At 35.5% G+C, this 22,564-nt stretch overlaps 1 protein-coding gene across 2 annotated transcripts in view; it reads right to left on the minus strand.

Annotated features, from left to right (window-relative positions):
• Positions 1 to 22,564, minus strand: part of CCDC148 (coiled-coil domain containing 148) — a 237,428-nt gene that overhangs the window by 176,839 nt on the left and 38,025 nt on the right. Inside the window, exon 1 of one of the 2 annotated variants that reach the window (XM_059394004.1) lies at positions 12,522 to 12,592. The exons of the other annotated variant lie outside the window; for it this stretch is intronic. The gene's annotated coding sequence lies outside the window, so the exon portion shown is untranslated. Of the gene's footprint in view, positions 1 to 12,521; positions 12,593 to 22,564 lie in introns of those variants that run through there. 2 annotated transcript variants of the gene reach the window in all.

Below are 22,564 nucleotides of genomic sequence, written 5' to 3' on the forward strand. Positions count from 1 at the left end.
TCTAATATTATAAAATTGGATACAATCCAAATATCCAAAAATTGAGATGTGATAAGGTATATTATCTTTTTCTATTTGAAGTACTCATCACTCCTGTTTTGGCTTAATTTTTATTGGCCTTGACATCCCAATTCCAATGTCATTGCCTCAAAAAAGCCTTCCCACTGAACTATGATCAAGTCCTCTTAGTATACACCAGACAGCATGTTTTTATTATTTGAAAACACTCACTTTCCTCCTTCTCTCCTACAAACAGTGCATGCTATGAGGGCAAGGGATGTATTTTGCTCATTATTGTATTATTGAGCCACATAATAAATATTTATTTATGAGAGCAATTAAATATTCTATAATAAATATTAAAAAGATTATGTGGCAAAGTGTTAGGGGGAAAGTATACAGGATTTCATGACTATATTTATCATGGGAGAAAATAAAATATCTCTGTATATGTTTATGTCTATATATGTGTGAATATATGTGATGTATAAAGAATGGGTCAGAATAGAAGTCAGAAATATGAAGATAGTTTTATTAGGATGATGGTTATATAAGTGATTTTCCCATAAAATTTCTTTCAATGTCCTGAGAACATCAAATTCTTTCAAAGTTACATCTGAACTGAAAAAACGAGGCCCTTTCTAAGAAGTTTGCTTAGTTTGAAGGGATATATCTCATGGGTAGATAGTCATTTCTTTAAAATAAGTACAAAATGTGCTTTGGAATCATAATGTTTGCCATTTTAAAAAGACATTAACCAGAAAAAGCCATGTAAAAATAATGTAACACAAAAAATACTAAATGGATGAAAACTTTTAATTACTTAATATGTCACTTTGCCAAATCAGATTTTTAATGCAACAAAGCAATGTTGCTTATAATGTACTTTATTATTTGCACAAGAGAGAAACATACTGTAATAGTAATCCTAAACCACACTTGGTCCTAAAATACTGTACAATCATTTGTACAAAAAGCTTTTGAAAAATCTAGTCCAGGTTCACCTTTTCTGAGATGAGGGCAAAAAAGTGAATTGTAGAAAAGAGAGGCACTTGAGGGCACATTTGTATCATGCTGCAAAAGGAGCCTTAAATCAGATGGTAATCCATGGCTGGCACTTATTTGCAGTTCTTATTTTTCAGAGCAAGTTAGAAATTGTCAAAAGCTAATAAAATAGCTAGCTTTCTAAAAGTAAAGACCTCAGGGATGTTATGAACATTAACTGAGGAATGCATGTAAACTATATAGCAAAGAGTCTGAGAGCATTCAATAAACGTCAGCGGCTCTTCACTATTATTAATAGTTGGAAGATTCTAAAAACTATTTAGAATGTCATTAATTTTCACATTTACATTATAAATATCATTTTACTTCCAGAAAACTCAATTTTCCAAAACTAGAAAACACACACACATACACACTTCTAACCTTTAGCTCTGTAGAGGCAGAAGCTAATTTTTTTGCTTCCGTTAATGCATGCAACTGTTGATAGTCTACTGGTTTATACTTGATGTTTCTCATTCCATTTTTCATATGGAATACCAGATTATCTGTTTTTCATTAAAACAGAAAATGACAAAAAAAATAATATCACATTATTGGAAGTCTCATAATCGAAGTTAGCGGCAATAACTATTTAGTTATTTTATTTTTTTAGTTATTTATTTTAGTTTTCATTTTTATTTATTTTATTTAGCACAAAATGGTTATGTTGTTGTATTATTTTTAAATATTTTTAAGCAAAAACAAGAAATGATATTATAACATTCATAGTATAGTTGAACCTCTATCTTTAGAAACTTTAAAAATAATTACCACTATATACTTTGTATAAAATTACTTCTAAAAGAACATAAAGGGAATACTTCCACTTAAGTAAGTTTATTGAGAATTTTAGAAAATTGTCAAAGTGTAACAAGTCTTTTTATTTTAAAAAAGGTTTAGGCATCAGCTGTGAATATTTAAGTATCATCTTATTATAAATAAAATTAAGTAGATTTTTAAGACTATAGCTGCATTTCTAATAGAAAAAATTGAAGTAATTTCAAGTAAATTTGAAAAAAGGTTGAAACTTAAAGCCAAAAAATTTAATGGGCCAAATAAGAATAAAATGATGTAAAATGGTCAGGTAGGCATTCTCCATCCAAATACACAAAATATCCTAGTTTAGTATGATGTTCGCTTTTCTGATAAAGTAAAACATAAGTAGAAGGTACTCAAAGGCCACGAAGCATAAAGTATAATAATCTGAGTAATTCAAGGGCAAAAAATGCATTTTTGCCCCAATTATATAAATAATCTGTACCATACAAAGTAATTGAGATTAAGTATATCATGAGTCACATGACTTTTAAGTAGACTCCAAATGATTTAAGGACAAACACAGTTAAGGAAATTATTGTTATCTTGACCACTGTTGAAAATTAAAGTATACATTGTAGAGTATGCATTGTAAGAGAACTGGAGAAACCTTCAGTATGACCAAACAATGAGCTTTCCATTAAAATTTTGAAAATCTACATTCCAACTTCACATCATCCATAATCCACTATAAATCATAGAACAGATCTGGAAGTAGAAAAAATACCTGAGCTATCGTTTTTCTGAATTGTCATGAATGGTTGATCTCTTTTATTCAAGTCCTCCATATCTATGGAAGAAACAAGAGACAGCTAAGATTTCACAATGTTATCTCCCAAGTGTTTTTAAAGATGTGTTAATTGTAGTTTTCTTTTTTCTTTCTTTCTTTCTTTTTTTAAAAACAAGGCCCATGGCTGGATGCCATAACTCTTTGTATTTACTAAAATTTTCTTCTCCAAGTTCCAGAGTTTTCTTCCTTCCATTAGTTTTTTCCCTCCATGCCTTTCCTGTTCTTGGTGTCTCCTTCCAACCTCAGATGTTTTAATCCCCCTCTCTTGGATTGTCTTAGTGACTGATAAATATTTTGTGATAAAAATTGTGTAAACTTTATCCTGAGTCCCTAGGAGGAAAAAACTACATAAATTAAAAAATAAAGCAGCAGGGGGCACCTGGGTGGCTCAGTTGGTTAAGTGACTGCCGTCAGCTTGGGTCACGATCCCAGCGTTCTGGGATCAAGCCCGCATCGGGCTCCCTGCTCAGTGGGGAGCCTGTGTCTCCCTCTCCCTCTGCTGCTCTGCCTGCTTATGGTCTCTCACTCTTTCTGTCAAATAAATAAATAAAATCTTTAAGTATATATATATACATATATATATATGTATATATATAAAATATATATATAAATAAAAAAATAAAGCAGCAGGCCAAGTGACTCACTACTACCATTAAGCCAGTCAGCCTTTGTGGCTGATGCTCAGGTGTGCCATCCACTTCTAGAAAGCATTCGATGCCCAGCTGTCCCTTCTTTCTGAGAGTTGGACTCAGTTTCAGAGAGTAACCTCATCCAAAGATATACAAATGCTGGGGCATCCTACACCCAAAGACTGAGCAAGGCAGGATTCTAAATTCTGACCAGTCTGGATCCAATGTGAGTCATCCCGATGAGCAATATTTCATCCAGAGCTCCCTGCAGGGTTTTTGCTAGACCTGCAGTGAAACTGACTTTTTCATCTGTCCAATCCTGCTTCCTCCTTCTTCCTTTCACAGATATGGATCCCTAATGAATATTTAGCACCCAAGCTCTGCCTCAACATCTCCTTCCTGAGATCTCAACCTGCGGTAGCACCAAAGTAAACTGGCATCATTTTAGGGCACCTCCAGGGCAACAGACTAGTCAAATGGTGTAACAGTACCATCTTTCATAAATTTTTATTCCATATCCACTAGGTTCAACTACTCATGTCTGATGGCTTTTGAGGTAACCTAAGTCTTCTTAAATGAAAGAAGAAGTAGCACAAGTACATGATATTTTGGAAACTCTTCCAAGTTACTAAGAATCATGGTGATTGCCCACCAGCTTTCAGAATACAGCGATAAACTCCAGTGTGTACGTCAGGGAATTCTTATTTTAAGCCTTTGGTAACACTGACATTCCTCCCTATAGTCTGGTTTCTACTCATATCTACATCCTATCCATAAGGATTCTTCTTTTGGGGGGAAAGATTTTCACCTGTCAGTCTGTACTGCCTTAAGCCACCATCACCTCCTGACTGATGACAGCAGCAGTTCTACTTTGTACCCTTAGAGACCATTCTTCACAGGGTAGCCTAAGCAACCTCTTAAACAACTCTAGTCTGACCTTGCTGAAACCTTTCAACAGCTTCCATTATCCTTTATAATAGTGCCCTAAATGGCCCATAAAGCCCTGCATAACCTTGCCCTTGTTCATCTCTCCATTCTGACCTCATTCACACATTCCAACCACACTCTCTTTCTACCTTAAAGATATTTCCTTCCTTTTTTTTTTTTTTTTAATTTATTTGACAGAGAAATAGAGAGCACAAGTACAGCAGCAGGCAGAGGCAGAGGGAGAAGCATTCCCTGCTTAGCAGGGAGCCTGATGCAGGGCTCAATCCCCAGACCTTGGAATCATGATCTGAGCAGAAGGCAGCTGCTTAACCAGCTGAGCCACCCAGGCACCCCTATTTCCTTCCTCTTTTTACCTGGCTGGTTCCTACTCAGCTTTCAGCTAAACCTCAGAGACTTAACCAGACTTCTCCACCTAAATAAGGGAGAACGCTTTGTTTTTCTCTCTCATCCTATTCTTTCTTTCCCATTATAATTTGTATTAGTCTTCACAACCTCATGTTTACTGACTCAATGTCTTCTTCCTCCATAGACTTGTGGCCTATGTGTGTCTTCTGATTGCATCCCCAGTGCCCAGCACAGGTAGTAAATGCTCAATAAATACTATTTGAGAAAATGAATAAAAAAGGTAGCTGGTGGTAGCTCAATGTTTTCTAACCCCCGGAAGAGCTGCAATACCAATTCCTTAGTCCATACTATAGCCTCCCTCTCCAACGATAAATTTTCACTTTTCAAAAGGCTGCCTTAATAGTATCGCCTGCAGGCAGAAATGGCACATTTACATGCCTTCAGAGGTAATCAAGTCAATGAGAGAGTGACAAGGTACACAACGACAGGGAGAGCAGAAAACATAGAACACGAAAGAGCATTCCGTGCCCAAAGATAATCAAATACGTTTTTTTCTTTTAATTAACAAAGGTATGCCACAAATAAAGCCCGTATCCAAAACAAATGGATGTTGCATTTAGCAAGCAGTCTGTGAACTCTAGCTGACTTAATCTCACCTTTTGTTTTCTCTGTCTCCCACCAGGAACTTGACATGAGCTTGCTATCTCCATCTTGGAGAGATCTCACCAGTTTTCTAATTGATTAGCTTTAGGTTTTTCCTCAGTGGGGAGCCCAGCCCCTCAGATTTAGGACTCATTTTGGGGGGATTTAGATTGCATGACTGAGGCCCTGAAACAAAGTGGGGGTTTTGCAGAATCCCTTTAGGTTACCTTGGTTGAACATTGCTTAGATTTTCAGGTTTCCAGAGGAAAGTGAAGAAGTCCACAGAACATTTCTTACCATTTCTGCATGGTGCAAATATTAATTATGACTGTAAGAAACTCAAAGAAGACTACATTCTGAAAATCAAAGTTGCAAACAAAAACTACTCTGTCTTCATGAACCTGAAATCTAGTTTGGTTGCAACTATACAGAAGACCTTGCAAGCAAAAACACTTCTTGACCTACATTTTCTAATATTTATATATAAAGCATAAATAGTTACCACTTACATTCCAGGGATATTGAGGATCTCTGAACTAAATAATTGTTAAACTGAAATAATATAAGAATGACATTCGTAGTGTTTCTTATATCATAGAATTAAATAGACATTATATTTAGAATCTGAAAAGTTCACATATAATTCACTTAGTCTAACTTCTCATTTTAGCGTATGAGATGATTGCAGCCCAGAAAAATGACCAAGATCACAGAGAACTTCAAGTCCAAAATCTCATTTTCATAATACAAAAATCTCTGAAAATGAAGGTGTATATCATAATCAAGATGGTGCCCAAATCCAATCGGAGCTGAAATCACTTGGTGGCAAACTTGACCCAAACCAAAGTTTATTTTATTTAATGTAAACATTCATACATTTGTCCAAAAGTGTTAATGTGCTTTATTATAGGGCGCTGCTTAGATACCATCAGTTTTAAGTAATATAGGGCATATGCTCTATATTACATTTGCTCTAAAGTACATTTCTAAAAATCTGAAAAATCAAAACTACATCTGGCAGCACAGACTTCAGATAAGAGAGTATGAAACTGTACTAAAACAAACAGTCTTTGATTCCCAAACAAGCATATGTCATCTAGGCCATTTCAATTTTATGCTTACCAGTGAAATTCAAAGTGGCTACTTCAGCCTGCAGTTAAAATGCTTTTGACTGAGTAACAGCTACTTGAACAGAATTTTCCATGTTAAACAATTTTAAAGCACTTAGTTTTAGAAATTAATTCCAAGTTCACATTATGTGACATTTTAGAAATTGCTTATGAGTATTATCAAAATGTTAAACCTTTTAGATTTACTCAATTACTGAAAATATTTTAAAATAATATATTTTTATGAGAAGTTTCTTATAGTATAGGAAGAAGGTTATAATATATAATGTAACGATAGCTTCACAGTAGCTAGAGGATTGAATAAAGATTTTAATATAAAGTTAATTTTTACAGATTTGACTTAAAAAGAATCTAAACTTAAAAAGTTACATGACCTCAACTGGTCTCTGTGGGGTAGGTGAGCAAGAAGGACTTCTCTAGAGATGAGAAAAAAATAGCAAAGAGATCATTTATATAACAAGGCAATCTTTTTACAGTATTAAAATCTGTATTCTTCTCTTTCCTAAGAAAATTTCTTTTAATACTCCAAGGAAGAAAATCTCAGTTGTACTTAGGCTTAAAATTGTACAACGCATGGATAGTCTGTTAACTCTAAACTGCCTAACTGTATAGATATGTAGATTAGCCAATCACCCCATGAAGGTAAGTTTTCAAAAGTGGTAGGGATTCTGCCAGGCCAAATAGTGTGAGAACAATGCAAATATGAAATAAAATACCTTGGATGTAGCATCATATTATAGCCTTTTTTCATATGAAAGATCTCATTTCAAATGTGAGTTCAAATACTATGGCCAAAGTCTGCTTTAAGCAATAGTTTTCTAACATGCAAAATTCTCTTTTAAATTATAAGCAGAACAGTGCATATTACTTCCATTATGAAACATTATACATTGTAGTCAGCATAAGATAAAAATATTGTCCTGGAAAATGAATGGAAGCAAAAGTGAAACTATTAAAGTTAACAAAAATAGTTAAAGTGTTCAGTTACATAATAAATAATAATTTCAAACATAATGCAGAAGGCTCTCAGTCAAAGGAACAACTATAACAGAACAAACAAAAACAAAATACCTAGGAATAAACTATCCAAGAACTGTACAAGACTCAGACCCTAAAAAACCACAAAAGTTTATTAAAAGAAACAAAACTTAATTCTGATTTTGTGGGTCAAATACTTAATAGTGGCAATTTGGGGAGAGTAGGATTATAGTTGATTTTGATTTCTTTTTTTTTTTGTTTGAGCAGAATTTCAAAAATATTTACAGGAAGAAAAAAAATACACTTTAAAAAATATTAAGCCAAGACAATACTTATTTCACTATAAATTAGGGGGAAAGATACCACTGTTTCCATATTTTACCAGTCAGAAATGAAACTGGATTTCATGATACCAAGAAATCTTTAAGATGTGAACTTGTATATACAATATAGTTTTCCACACTGAAATATTGAACTGAAATATTTTTCACTAGTCCTCTTCTATTAAAAAAACAGGGTACATAAATACATTGGTAGCATTTTTTATAACCTGAAAATGTTAGCATTAAAATATTCACAAGGTCACTTTTTAATGTTGTATGAGGAAAAAATATATTAAACGATCCTTTCAATTATAAAAGTACTGGTTAAATCATATGAAACTGTACAGAAAAATATATGGTAAAAATTAAAGTTTCCAGCCCTATTTAGCCATAATACTCCAGATGTATTTAGTCCTGGCAGTCATTTTCAATGTTTTATTGTATATTCTTTCAAAGATTTTCTGTGCATATAAACAGACACATGCATATCGAATTTTTACACAAATGCAATCATGATACATGTACAATTCTACAAGTTGCTTCTCATTTAATAATTCATCTTTCTGCATCATTCTATTTGTGTGTCTATGCATATATGGATATATCTTTAATGGCTGCTAAATAACTAATTCACAAAATCACCATTTATTAACCAGTACAAGAATCCAAGAATGAAATTCTTCAAAAAATATTTTACCCTTTTATGCAAAATAAAATCCATAAGTAGACAAAGGTAATTCTATAAAACCTCTGCCCTTTTCATAATTCATATAAATTCACTTATGAAGCAAATTCTACATATAGTCACTCTTTATGAATATCCCTTTTTTATGTCTAGAATAGCTCAAAGAGGAGACTCTAAATCAACCTCATTAATGAAAGTGATTAAAATAAAAATCTATTTATCCCATACGCTTTCTCAATAAAAGTCTGGGGAGCAAAATCAAGTAGAAAGAACAGAATTAATTAAGGCAAGGAACTTAGAAGTTTCTGACAGATTTCAGAGTTCCAGAGAGTAGAAATAACTTCTGTAGAACCTCCCATGCCTTTATTCCTCCTACATCCTCAAAGCTGTTTTAATCATTTCAAAAAATACAAGAGAAATTGCATGTGTACCTAGTTTAAAGTAGTATAGGGTGAAAACAAAGGGTGGGGGAAGGAGGGAAATTGAATTTATCTATTCCCTCTTCTCCCTGAGAAATTCACGTTGATTGCCTCAGAAATTCCAACAGGAAGACATGACTGGCAGTTTTAAGCTCCGGCAAAACAACTTAGGGAGATTAAATAATTATTTATGATGAAATATTACTTTGTCCTAAATTTTCTCCCTAAAAGTGCAACCCATAAAGGAGAGTATTCAAAGTGATCCTCTGTTGTGAGAACACTCATCACTTGTCCTTCTTCACTTGCCATTTTGGACATGCTTAAACTGGAGACTTTGTCAACCTTCTGATACAATCTGGGAATCCAGTTCCTCATCCTATATAGCTGGACTTGAAGTTAGAGGCTTATCTGCTTCCCCCGCTCATTTTATTTCTAACCTCTCATCAGTAGAGGAGCATCATGTAATTCACCCCTTCCAAATCTTTTATGTAGATTTTTGCAGTAGCAATAGGAAATTGACGGTGCTCTTTTATACCTCCCTACTTTTGCATATACTGTTACCTGTGCTTGGAATGCCCTTCTCAATCACTGCCTCTCTGGCCAATGACTACATACTTTGTCTCATTTTAAGCAACCTACTGAAGTTTCTCTTAATCCAGATATAGATTATTTATCTTCTCTCTTATGCTACTATTATATTTTTGTGTATCCCTGCTGATGCCATTATTCATTTATTCAGTGTTTATTGAACATCTATCATAGACTAGTCTAAGGGATATAGATTTATTCAGGCTCTACAGAGAGACCTGCCTTGGGCATCTCATCTAAAGTAGCCCCCTTCACCTTCAGTCACTCTTTTTCCCCTTAATCTAATTATTTCCCTTCATAGCTCTTCTCACTAAATGGCATTATACTATATATTCATTCATTTGTTGATCTGCTTATTGTTCACTTCTACAACCAAGGATGTATGCTCTATAAAATCAAGGCCTTTAGCTGATTATTTCTATTTCTCCAGAATGCCTAAAATAGTGTATGTCATATATTAGACACTCAACAGATATTTGCTTAAAAAAGCATCAAGTGATTGCATTACAGATCATGGTCCTCTTCCTAGGGCATGGTAATATAAGAGACAAACACATACTTTCCCTTCCTCTTTTTCAATGTTTGAAATCTAGGCTCACTTGTATGAGATGAAAAGTTTTATAAAAACAAATTCCAAATCAAAATGGTCAGTGTACTAAGGCATATGTCAAGAAGTAAGAAAGGAAAAATACCCCTCCTTCCTCTTGGTGAGTTTCAGCTCTGACTATAATTCATGTTAATGACAGTTGAAGGTGCCCCTTGAGCAGCTCTTCAGCTGCTAATCACAGCACATAACACATCTGTGTCATCTTACCCTCAAACTCTCTTCAAGAGTTTGAGGATTAGAAGATCATTTTTTGCATAGTACACACAGATTATCTGGTTTTATCTTCAACATGTATTGTTCAATGAAAAAAGCAAGTTGCACCAACATACATATCATGTGATACCATTACATAAACATAAAAGACACCAAAAAATGTTATGTATATTACACACACTCTCCCACACATTCATTCTACAAAGGGTTACACATATAGGGAGAAAAGTCTAAAGGATATATAAATAGACCAAACTAGAGAGGATACTGAAACTGGAGGTTAGTTTCAAAGGGTACTCTAACTATCTGTAATGAAATCTTTGCCTTTTTACAAAGAGAATGTATATGTGTGTGTGTATATATATATTTATATTTATATATATTTATATACTTAAGAGTAATAAACATTACCCCCAAAGATCTTATTTCTAAGTAATTATATTATCTATTGTATAGTTAATACAATTACATTTGAATTTATAAGTGATTATCCAGTGGGTTCTATCAGTGGAGCCCCAGGGCCTAACAACCCAATTGCACCCATTTCAGAACCTGTTAAACGTGGTCTACTTCCAAAGGAACTTGACCCTCCCAGGACTGACAACCCGTAAAGCCCAGCCTGAAATATCCAGTTAACTTTAGCTTTAATTTTGAATATAATTAAACTTGGGGGTGGGGGGTGAGGGGAGAAAGTGCACATGTGCTAGCAGCGGGCAGGGAGGGACAGAGGGAGAGGGAGAGACAGAATCTTAAGCATGCTCCATGTCCAGTGCAGAGCCTGAGGCCAGGCTCCATCTCACAGCCCTTACCGAGATAATGACCTGAGCTGAAACCAAGAGTTGGATGCCTAACTGACTGAGCTACCCAGGTGCCCCTAATCAAATAATTTTTATAAAAATTTGTTGTGCCTTATACTAGAAATTTCTTCTGACATCTTCTTTAACAAAATGATTCAAAACACAGTATTTTTAAATTTTACTTAATGGTCACAAAAGCACTGCTCATTCTTTTGATTGCAAGTTTGCTCGTTAAAAGAGAACTATTAATTTCAAGGCCACAACAAGGTTATAGAGTTTAACAATTAAATGGAATTTTCCACTATTCACTATTATTGCTGAGAAAATTATGCCATTCTTCCCTTTTTCCTTCTTAGCATAACCCAGTTTTATTCAGGAAAAAGACTGGCCGTCTTTGATATCCCTTAGATTCTAAGTGACCATGTGACACAGTTCCAGACAATGAGATATAAGCAGAGGTCTGCTGGGAATTGGGGTACGGGACTTGCTTCTTCATATGAGTACTATCCCTTCCCTGTCTTCCTCCTTCTTCTTGCCTGGAAATGTGAACATGAAACTGGATATGGAGAAGACATCTGTGACTATGTAGTGAGTATTAGGATAAAAGATATATACTAAATATCCCAGAGAAGAAAGCCAAAGGGAGCCTGGGACACTGATGATATCAAGAATCTGCTACACCAGCTATAGACTACTTCTCTCTGGACTTGTTATGAGAGAAATAAATCTCAAGCTTCTGCAAGCAGGTTCTATAAGTTTCAGTCTAACAAAACTCCCAGCTGACACAGAATGGGAAAATCTGAAGCATCCAAGAAGTATTGATGCCCTTCCATATACAGCAGTATAAAAATTCTTCTAGAAAAGCACCCATCAATACAGCATAGGATAAAAGACTAGAAAATATTACGTGGTTGCTTTTCAACAGTAGTTTGAGAAAATCACAGCTAGAAAAATTTCCTATTTGAAAACTCCAATAGAGTTTCATTTGCAGTTCAACACCACTGAAAGAGAGTAGGTAAAGAGCGTAGGTGGTTCTGGAAGGGAAAAGAAGAAGAATCTTGAGAAACTTAGTTTCACTATCAAAAAATAACACAGAAGAATGTATCTGTGGGTTTTCAGTACTCCAGAATAAATAATTTTCCACAAAGGATTAACTATTTGAAGAGGAATTTTCTCTTAAAATGCTACATAATTTTTAAGATTTTTAAATAAAAGATGGCACCCTAGCACTCTTTAATAATAAGGACTATAAGAATCCATTTGTGATAGTGCTTGGAACACAGTATCACTAACACATTTTGAATGCATGAAGAAATTATAATGGGTAGGAAATATTAACTCATTTTTGCATAAGGGAAAGATCTCTAAGGTGAAGGCATGAAGAAATGGAAGGAGAAGGTTAAAGAAATTAAGATAGTTTAAAGGAGGGAAAGAAAGTATGAAGAAAAAGAAAATTAAAAAGAACAAGGGAAGAAAAAAATTGTGTTCATTTCTTGTTTCTACTTTCTAGTTCCCTTAAGTTTGGTCAAAGAAGAAGGCACCCTCCTCCCTCTAAAGGCAAACTCACAGTTTAGATCAGCTTCACTGAAGTGGTTAGAAGTCTTATTACAGAGGATGTAGAGCAGGTAATTTTCAAACACAAAGGAGGGCCCTAACTAAGGCAGGTGTGGTGGGATTCCCACTGGCAGCAGGCAACTAACTCAGGATGAGCAGCTCCACTCTGAAAAAGAGAAAGGGAGTATCTATTTGGTGTGACCAGATGGGATGAATGCAGAAGATATAATGAGAGACGTCAGTCTTTTCCTGTTTCAATTTTTGTTTCAACGTAATTCTTCACACAGAAAAGGAGAAAGGAACCTTCCACTCTCCTCTATTTCATGTTCTCCTTCCACAGGGATCCCTATTATCTGAATAAAGTTGGAAGTCCTTGGATGGAAAAATTTCAATAATATCTTATGAAAGCTGGGGGAAACAGAAGAAAAATAGATTTCTCTCCTTTAACAAAAAGAGTGAAAGGGGCACCTGGGTGGCTCAGGTCATGATCCCAAGGTCCCCGTATGCAGCCCCACGTCTGGCTCCCCGCTCAGCGGAAAGCCTGCTTTTCCTTCTCCCACTCCCTCTGCTTGTGCCCCCTCTCTCGCTGTCTCTCTCTATATACCAAATAAATAAATAAAATCTTAAAAAAAAAAAAAAGAAGTGTGAAAGAAGAGTTCTTTCTGCCTGGGGTGGTACAAGAAGAGAGTAAGGAGGAGGGTAATGAGAGGACCAAATGTCATGTAACACAAGGACAAACAGTAAGAATTTGGCTGCACAAGATTTTCCACTTGGTTTTAAAAACACCATCGAAGTAATTTGGTCCAAAATATAATGGTTTATAATACACAAAATGATCATTAACATATGACTACTACTTGTCAGTGGTAATTGAAGACACCAGATTCATGAGCTATCCATGCAATGGGAGATTTTTAAAAACTGTTCCTGTAGAAAACATTGCCAACAACATGGGATTTGTTTAAAATTTAATTGATATGAAAACACACATTCTCAAAACTAAGATACACCTGAACTCTGGAGGACTGTTGGGCTTTAGAATGAGACTACAGAAGAGTGAATTCCAACTCACCAATTTTAAATTATGGAACTCTCAGCAAATTACTTAAATGATAGAAAAGACCGAATACTGTAAACATGTCAATTCTTTCAAATTAATTTATATACTTCAATTGAAATCCTAGAAGATTTTTTGGCAAAAATTGGCAAGCTGATTTAAAATGTTTATAGAAATGCAAAAGACAAAGGACAGCCAAGGAAATCTTGAAGACGAGAACAAAGCTGGAGGGTTTATAGTACCATATATCAAGATCCATTATGAAACTGTAGTAATTAAGACAATGTGTTATTGGCACAGGGGTGTACAAATAGGCCAATGAACAGTACAGAGAAGCAAGAAATAGATCCATATATATATATATATATATATATATATATATATATATAGTCACTGGATTTATGACAGAGGTGAGTCACACTGCAGTGTGCAAAGAACAGCCTTCAATAAATGGTCCTGGGATAGCTGGATGTCCATATGGAAAAAATGAATCTTGACGCCCTATTTCCCAACCTTCAACAAAAATCAATTCCAGATGTATTAGAGATCCAAATGTGAAAGATAAAAAAAATGAAGCTTTTAGAAGATTACATAGGAAAACATATTCATGACCTTGGAGTTGGCAAAGATTTCTCAAACAGTTCACCAAAAAAAGCTAATCATAAATGGAAAATGTAATAAATTGGGGAATCCTAAAATTAAGAACTTCTGTTCATCCAAATTCACCATTAAGGTAGTAAAAAGGCAACTTTTCCCCCACTATAAATAGTGGGAAAATATACTTGCAATAATATATTCAACAAAAGGCTTGTATCCGGAATATAGATATATTTAATGTAATATATTTAAATACCTACAAATTAATAAGGAAAAGTCAGAGAGCCCAATAGAAAATGAGGCAGAACACCTGAATAAACATTCCACAAAAAAAGGAAACCAAATGGTCAATGAACATATTAAAAGGGTTCAACTTTATTCATTAGGAAATCCAATTTTTTTTTTTTAATTTATTTGACAGAGAGAGATCACAGGTAGGCAGAGAGGCAGGCAGAGGGAGAGGAAGGGAAGCACAGGCCCCCCGCTGAGCAGAGAGCCCCATGCGGGGCTCGATCCCAGGACCCTGAGATCATGACCTGAGCCGAAGGCAGTGGCTTAACCCACTGAGCCACCCAGGTGCCCCTCCAATTTATTTTTAAAGGATTTTATTTATTTGAGAGAGAAAGTGTGTGCGCCTGAGTAGGGGAGGAGCAGAAGGAGAGGGACAAGTAGACTCAGTGCTGAGTGTGAAACCCTCACAGGGCTCAATTCCACATCCCCAAGATCATGACCTGAGCAAAAATCAAGTCAGACACTTAACCAACTGAGTCACCCAGGCACCCCAGGCAAATCAATTTAAAACCAAAATTCAGTACATCTAAAAACATACTAGAGTGGCTAAAATGACAAAGAAAATATCAAATGTTGCAAAGAAGGTGGAGCAACCAGAACATTCAAACATTGCTGGTGGGAGTATAAGTTGGTACAACTGCTTTAGAAAATTTACTGCCAGTTCAGCTACTATGGCCCAGTGAATCTACTCCCACATGTACCCAACAGAAATGTGTACATACATTCATCAGAAGGTATGTATAAGAATATTCATAGAAGCACTATTCCTAGTAGCCCCAAATCATAAACTACTCAAACCCTATCAGTGGTTGAATCAATAAACTGTGGTATATTCATAAATTTACTATTTGACTTTAGTCGTTAGGAACAAGGCTATGACAAGAAGTGTGTAGTCAAATATTCATCAGTAATAGTGCCTTCTTGGGTCAAGAAGACAACTTGTCCCCAGAAGACAAGACGATAACTTCTGGCTTTGTCCAAGGGGAAGTATTCATAAGAAAAAGGATACATTAATATCAGGCATTATTCTTCTTTAATATTTGCCTAACTTACTTGTTCAAGATATCTATTTCTTTATAATTGCTAGCTGATGTTAATTTGCCATGGTGACAGAGATGACAAACTCGATGAGAAGCACTCAATTATGATAAAATCAAATCTGAACATTTCAAGCAATAACATAATATATTTCACATGCAAAAAAAAGTCACCAGAAAAATTATTATTGTAGGAGCCCCTGGGTGGCTCAGTCGGGTGAGCGTCTGACTCTTGGTTTCAGCTCAGTCATAATCTTGAGGTCATGGGATCAACCCCAGTAGGGCTCTATGCTCAGTGCAGAATCTACCTCAGATTCTCTCTCCCTCTCCCTCCCACTCTGTCTCATTCTCTCTCTCAAATAAATAAAATATTTTTAAAAATTAATATTATAGAAGATAATTTAATGAGATATAGATTACATATAAATACAAAAATCTTAAAGCAAGATAGAAAATAGGAAGAATTTTAATTTTATAAAAAGTATGTATGAATATGTGCCTACATGAATATTTAATAAATGATTGAGAACTGTACACCACTGTATAACAAAAAGTATGAATAGGTTTTTAATATCTTTTTGTTCTGTATTTACAAATTTGCAAGTGATTGAAGAAAAAATATATTTTTTAAATTTAATAATTTATTAAAAATTTCAAACAATCACAGACTTACAGAAAATTTGCAAGAACAGCATAAATTTATGTTTCTGAAGGAAGACTCCATTTCAGAGGAAGTTGCTGCCCTAATTCCCCATCACTCCTAAAGACACATAAGGATGTCTTTCCTATTAACAAGGACAATCTCTTGCATAACTACAAGATGATTATTAATAAGAAATTAACATTGATAAACACTACTATCAACTACTCCTCAGACCCCACTCAAGTTTTGCCCATTGTTCCAATAATGTTCTTTATAGTAAATAATGTTCTTTATACTAAACAACTTCAGTTCAGAATTAAGCATTACATGTAATTGTCATCTCTCTTCAGTCTGAAATCGCTATTCAGTCTTCTTTGACTTTTATGATCTTCATAACTTTGAAAATCATAGAACAGTTATTTTGTAAAATGATCCTCAGTTTGGGTTTCTCCGATGTTTCTTCACAGACTCAGGTTATACGTCTTTGACAGGAAGGTCACAGAAGTGATTTGTGTGCTTCTCATTGCATACTATCACCTGAGTTCCATTTGTCCATTACTGATGATGTTCATTTTGAACATTTAATCAAGGTAGCATCTGCCACTTTTTTCCACTTCTAATTAATAAATATTTTGTACAGACTTACTTTGAAATGCTGTAAGTATCCCAAATTAAACATTTAATTTGTATATTTCTTTGCCTATATCTGTATAGATTGATTTTATTCAGTGGGCTATCATCTGTTACTATAATTATGTTTTCTTAAGATTTAATTTTTAAGGGGTGTCCAGGTGGCTTCGGTGATTAAGCATCTGCCTTTGGCTAGGTCATGGTCCCAGGGTCTTTACATCAAGCCCCACATCCAATTCCCTGCTCACTAGGGAGCCTGCTTCTCCCTCTCCCTCTGTCCTTCCCTACCCCTGCCAGTTCCTGCTCTCTCTCTTACATAAATAAATATAATCCTTAAAAAAATATTTTATTTTTAAGTAATCTCTATACCCAATATGGAGCTCAAACTTACAACCTTGAGATCAAGAGTCTCAAGCTTTACTGACTGAACCAGCCAGGTGCCCTGTTACTGTAATTATTTATTTTGATGCTCAAATTACCTTCAGTTTAGCCAGGAGACAGCTCTTCAAGTTGGTTCCTGTGTCTTATGTGTTTTTAAAAAATAATACTCATTTATTAGCTCATAGTTCCACAGGTCAGACATCTGGTATGGTATGGCTGGGTTCTTTCCTCAGGATATGACAAAGTTGAAATTATAATATCAGCCAGGTTCAGTTTTTCTGCGGGTTCTCTGGACAATATCCACTTGCAATCTTATTCTTATTGTTGGCTGAATTCAGTAACGTGCAGTGATAGGACAGAGGGTCCCTTTTCCTTGCTTGCTTTCAGCCAGTGGCCACTCTCTGCAACTAGAGATTGCATTCCTTGCCAAGTGGCTCCCTCCAACTTCAAGACCACCTTGGATAATCACTCCCATGTCAAATCTCTCTCATGCTTTGAAACTCTGACTTCCTCTGTCTCTGACCATTAAACCTTGATTTAAAGGACTCAAGTGACAAAGGCAGCCCACTCAATAACCTATCTGTCATAAGGTCAACTGATCTGGGACCTAAATTGCCTATGCAAAATCCTTTTGCCATATAAAATAACAAAATCACAGGAGTAATATCTCTGCATATTCATACTCCTGGGGATTACACAAAGCACACACACCAGGGAACAGGAAGTCTTGGAGGCCATCTTAGCATTCTGTCTCCTATTGCTTACTATGTAAAGCTCTAGAACAGTGCTTGGCACATTGTAAGCACTATACATGCATTAGCTATTATTATTATTCATTATCTCACAGATTCACAGAAATTTTAAAAATAGCAATGATGGGGCACCTGGGTGGCTCAGTGGTTAAAGCTTCTGCCTTCGGCTCAGGTCATGATCCCAGAGTCCTGGGATCGAGCCCCACATCGAGCTCTCTGCTCCGCAGGGAGCCTGCTTCCTCCCATCTCTCTCTCTGCCTGCCTCTCTGCCTACTTGTGATCTCTGTCTGTTAAATAAACAAATAAAATCTTTAAAATAAATAGCAATGATACACTAATGACAAAGATGTAGTAAAATGATACTTCAATGTAACATCAAAGAAATATAAATTGTTAGACGTTTCTGGAGATCACTTGGCAATGTGTATTGAAACCCTAGTATTTTCACTTCTAGGAATTCATCCTAGAACAGAGGTACACACAAAGATATAGGAAAGAAGATTTTAATTATAGTATGTCTATAATAATAAATACTTTAAAAGAAATTTAAAAATCTCTTTTTTAGGGGTTTGGTTAAATAATACAGTGTAGTTTTTCAATGGAATACTATGAAGCCTTAAAACAAAAACAACAACAAAACACAAAAATACATGACATGAAAAATATTGAATAAGGAAGGAACATACTCATGTTAGAAGTGAAGGAATTACAGGTTACAAAATTGCCCTTATTAGTCTTACCCAATTTTAGTCAAACACCAAATGGATTCCTGCTTTTCTCTCTCTCTTGAGCTGTTATAGTTAAAGGCCTATGTTATGGAAAGATAGGTATTAGCCTCGCTCACATTGCTGTAGGTCAAATAAGGTTTCTGGCAACTGCTAAGGGAGCCCTGGCATGTTTCTGGGAGTGGGAAGTGGTCCTTGGGCAACACAAGGTAACATGAAAAGAAGGAGAACATTCCCTGGCACGACCTCTCTGGTCATGCCCATTTGCCAAAGCAACAGAAGCATCCTGAAGACCAAGGCTCTGCATCTTCTCCCCTGCTTTGCTGTACTGCTGCCTTAACCAAGGCCTTAAATTGCAAAAAAAAGTGTGGTCTTGCTTCTCATTTCTAATGTATAATCCACTTTATACTAAATTGGTTAAATTATACTCTCAGCTTAGATTCTAGAGTATAATTTTTGTTTAGGGGCATCTGAGAGTAAGAAATATGTTTGGTAAATTAATTGGGTAAAGGGGTAACAGAAGTTTACCTTTATTGAGAGAGCACCTATAACCCTTTTAATACTATAAAATAGCTACTATTAGTCCCATTTTATAGGTTAGAAAACTGAGGCTCAGAAAGGTTAAATAACTTGTTAAAGGACATACTTTTTTTTTTAAGATTTTTATTTATTTATTTGATAGAGAGAGATCACAAGTAGGCAGAGAGGCAGTCAGAGAGAGAGGGGGAAGCAGGCTCCCTGCTGAGTGGAGAGACCGATGTGGGGCTCGATCCCAGGACCCTGAGATCATGACCTGAGCTGAAGACAGAGGCTTAAACCACTTAATGCCCAAAGGACATACTTTTAAGAAATGGTAAAAATAGGTTTTGAAGCCACTGGCTTCTTCTCTCTTTTACCATTTCAGTGATTCCTGGTGATTTCTGAGATATATATATATATATATATATATATACATATATATATATATACTTTATTTATATATGTATATTTTTTATTTATGTATGTTAAAAGCTCCCTACAAAATGTCAACGATTAGCCAAGGTTAAGACCTACTATGTACACATCACTGCTTCACTAAACCTGAAAGCAAATTAACCATATGCAATGTGATTAATTTTTTTCTCCTAAGCTTTTTTCAGCTCCAGCCTCTCAGACTTTTACTCTCAAATTAGGAGATACTCTTTTAACTGGGGCCTCCAGATATCACCACAAATTCAGATTGAAACAATTTTTCCCTTTGCTCTCTCAGCCTAAAGACAGATACTCCAAACTCCATGTTCAGAACTAGCATCCTTCCATAGACCTAAAAACTGAGGATAATTTCTTCTACCTCCTTCTATGACACAATTCTTTCTTTTTTCTTTTGCTTTGAAGTAATTTTTTTTAAATAGGGTTATTTATATACAAATGTTGCTTTTCTGCACTCTCAACTGATGAAAGGTTTTCTCCATTAATAAAAATTACAGTGAATAAGTATTTATAAATACTTTTAAGTTAATAAATACATATAAATCTATTTTTAAGTTAATAAATACATATAAATCTATTTTTAAATTCAGTTCATTAACATATAGCATATTATTAGTTCCAAGGTAGAAGTCATTGATTGATTAGTCTTATATGATACCCAGTGCACCGTCACATGCCCTCCTTAATGTACATCACTCAGTTACCCCCACTCCTCTTCCCTCCAGTAACCCTCAGTTTGTTTCCTATGATTAAGAGTTTCTTATGGCCTGTCTCCCTCTCTTTTTCCTCTTGTTTTATATTTTCCTCTCTTCCCCTATGATCCTCTGTTTCTTTTCTTTTTTTAATATTTTATTTACTTCACACACAGAGAGAGATCACAAGTGGGCAGAAAGGCTGTCAAAGAGGCAGGCGGAGTGGGGGGAAGCAGGCTCCCCACTGAGCAGAGAGCCTGATGTGGGGCTCGATCCTAGAACCCTGGGATCATGACCTGAGCCGAAGGCAGAGGCTTTAACCCACTGAGCCACCCAGGCGCCCCCCTCTGTTTTGTTTCTTAAATTCCATGTATGAGTGAGATCATATGATGATTGTCTTTCTCCGACTGACTTATTTTGCGTAGCATAATACCCTCCAGTTCCATCCACATCACTGTAAATCGCAAGGTTTCTTTTTTTTTTTTTGATAGCTGAGTAATATTCCATTGTGTATACGTACCACTTCTTCTTTATCCATTCATCTGTCAATGAACATCTGGGCTCTTTCCATAGTTTGGCTGTGTGGACATTGGTTCTATGAACATTGGGTGCACGTGCCCCTTCAGATCACTACATTTGTATAATTGGAGTAAATATCTGGTAGTGTGATTGCTGGATCATAGGGTAGCTCTATTTACTTTTTGAGGAACCTCCATACTGTTTTCCAGAGTCGCTGCACCACCTTGTATTCCTATCAATAGTGTAAGAGGGTTCCCCTTTCTCCACATCCTTGCCAACATCTGTCATTTATTAAGTGGTTAATTTTAGTCATTCTGACAGGTGTGAGGTGGCTTCTCATCATGGTTTTGATTTGTATTTGCCTGATGCCAAATTATGTTGACCATTTTTTCATGAGTATATTGGCCATTTGAATGTCTTCTTTGGAGAAGTGCCTGTTCATGTCTTCTGCCCATTTCTTGATTAAATTATTTGTTCTTTGGGTGTTGAGTTTGATAAGTTCTTTATAGATTTTGGATATTAGCCTTTATCTGATATTTCATTTACAAATATCTTCTCCCATTCTGCCGGTTATCTTTTGGTTCTGTCAAATGTTTCCTTTGCTTTGCAAAAGTTTTTTGTTTTTTTTTTTATCTTGTTCATGTCCCAATAGTTCATTTTTGCCTCTGTTTCCCTTGTCTTTGGCAATGCATCTAGCGAGAAGCTGCTGCAGCTGAGGACACAGAGGTTGTTGCCTCTATTCTCTCCCAGGATTTTAATGGATGTCTGTTTCCCATTTATATCATTCATCCATTTTGAGTCTATTTTTGTGTATGGTATAAGGAAATTGTCCACTTTCATTCTTCATGTGGCTGTCCAATTTTCCCAGCACCATTTGTTGAAGAGACTGACTTTTTTCCATTGGATATTCTTCACCACTTTGTCGAAGATTAGTTGACCATACAGTTGAGGGTCTATTTCTAGGTTCTCTATTCTATTCCACTGATCTATATAACTGTTTTTGTGCCAGTACCATGGTACCTTCAAGATTACAGCTACGTAATAGAGCTTGAAGTCTGGAATTGTGATACCCCCAACTTTGGTTTTCTTTTTGAACATTCCTTTGGCTATTTGGGGTCTTTTCCAGTTCCATACAAATTTTAGGACTATTTGTTCCAGCTCTGAGAAAAAAAAGTTTATGGTATTTTGATAGGGATTGTGATGAATGTAAAGATTGCTCTAGGTAGCATAGACATTTTAACAATATTTTTTCTTTCAATCCATGAGCATGGAATGTTTTTCCATTTCTTTGTATCTGCCTCCACTTCTTTCATGAATGTTCTAAAGTTTTCTGAGTACAGATCCTATGCCTCCTTGGTTGGGTTTATTTCTAGATATCTAGGCAATTGTAAATAGAATTAACTCCTTAATTTCTCTTTCTTCAATCTCATTAATGTGCATTGATTTTATATCCCGCCACTTTGCTGAATTGTTATATGAGTTCTAGCAATTTGAGGGGGGTCTTTTGGGTTTTCCACATAGAGTATCATGTCTTCTGCAAAGAATGAGAATTTGACTTCTTCTTTGCAGATTCAGATGACTTTTATTTCGTTCTTTGTCTGATTACTGAGGCTAAGACTTCTGGTACTTTGTTGAACATTGGGTTTAGGCTTTATTTGCTGTTCTTTCTCCAGCTCTTTTAGGTGTAAGGTTAGGTTGTGTATTTGAGACCTTTCTTGTTCCTTGAGAAAGGTTTGTAGTGCTATAGTCCTCTCTTAGGACTG

This window comes from Mustela nigripes, chromosome 3 (genome assembly GCF_022355385.1).
Source record: "Mustela nigripes isolate SB6536 chromosome 3, MUSNIG.SB6536, whole genome shotgun sequence".
Lineage (NCBI taxonomy): Eukaryota > Metazoa > Chordata > Mammalia > Carnivora > Mustelidae > Mustela > Mustela nigripes.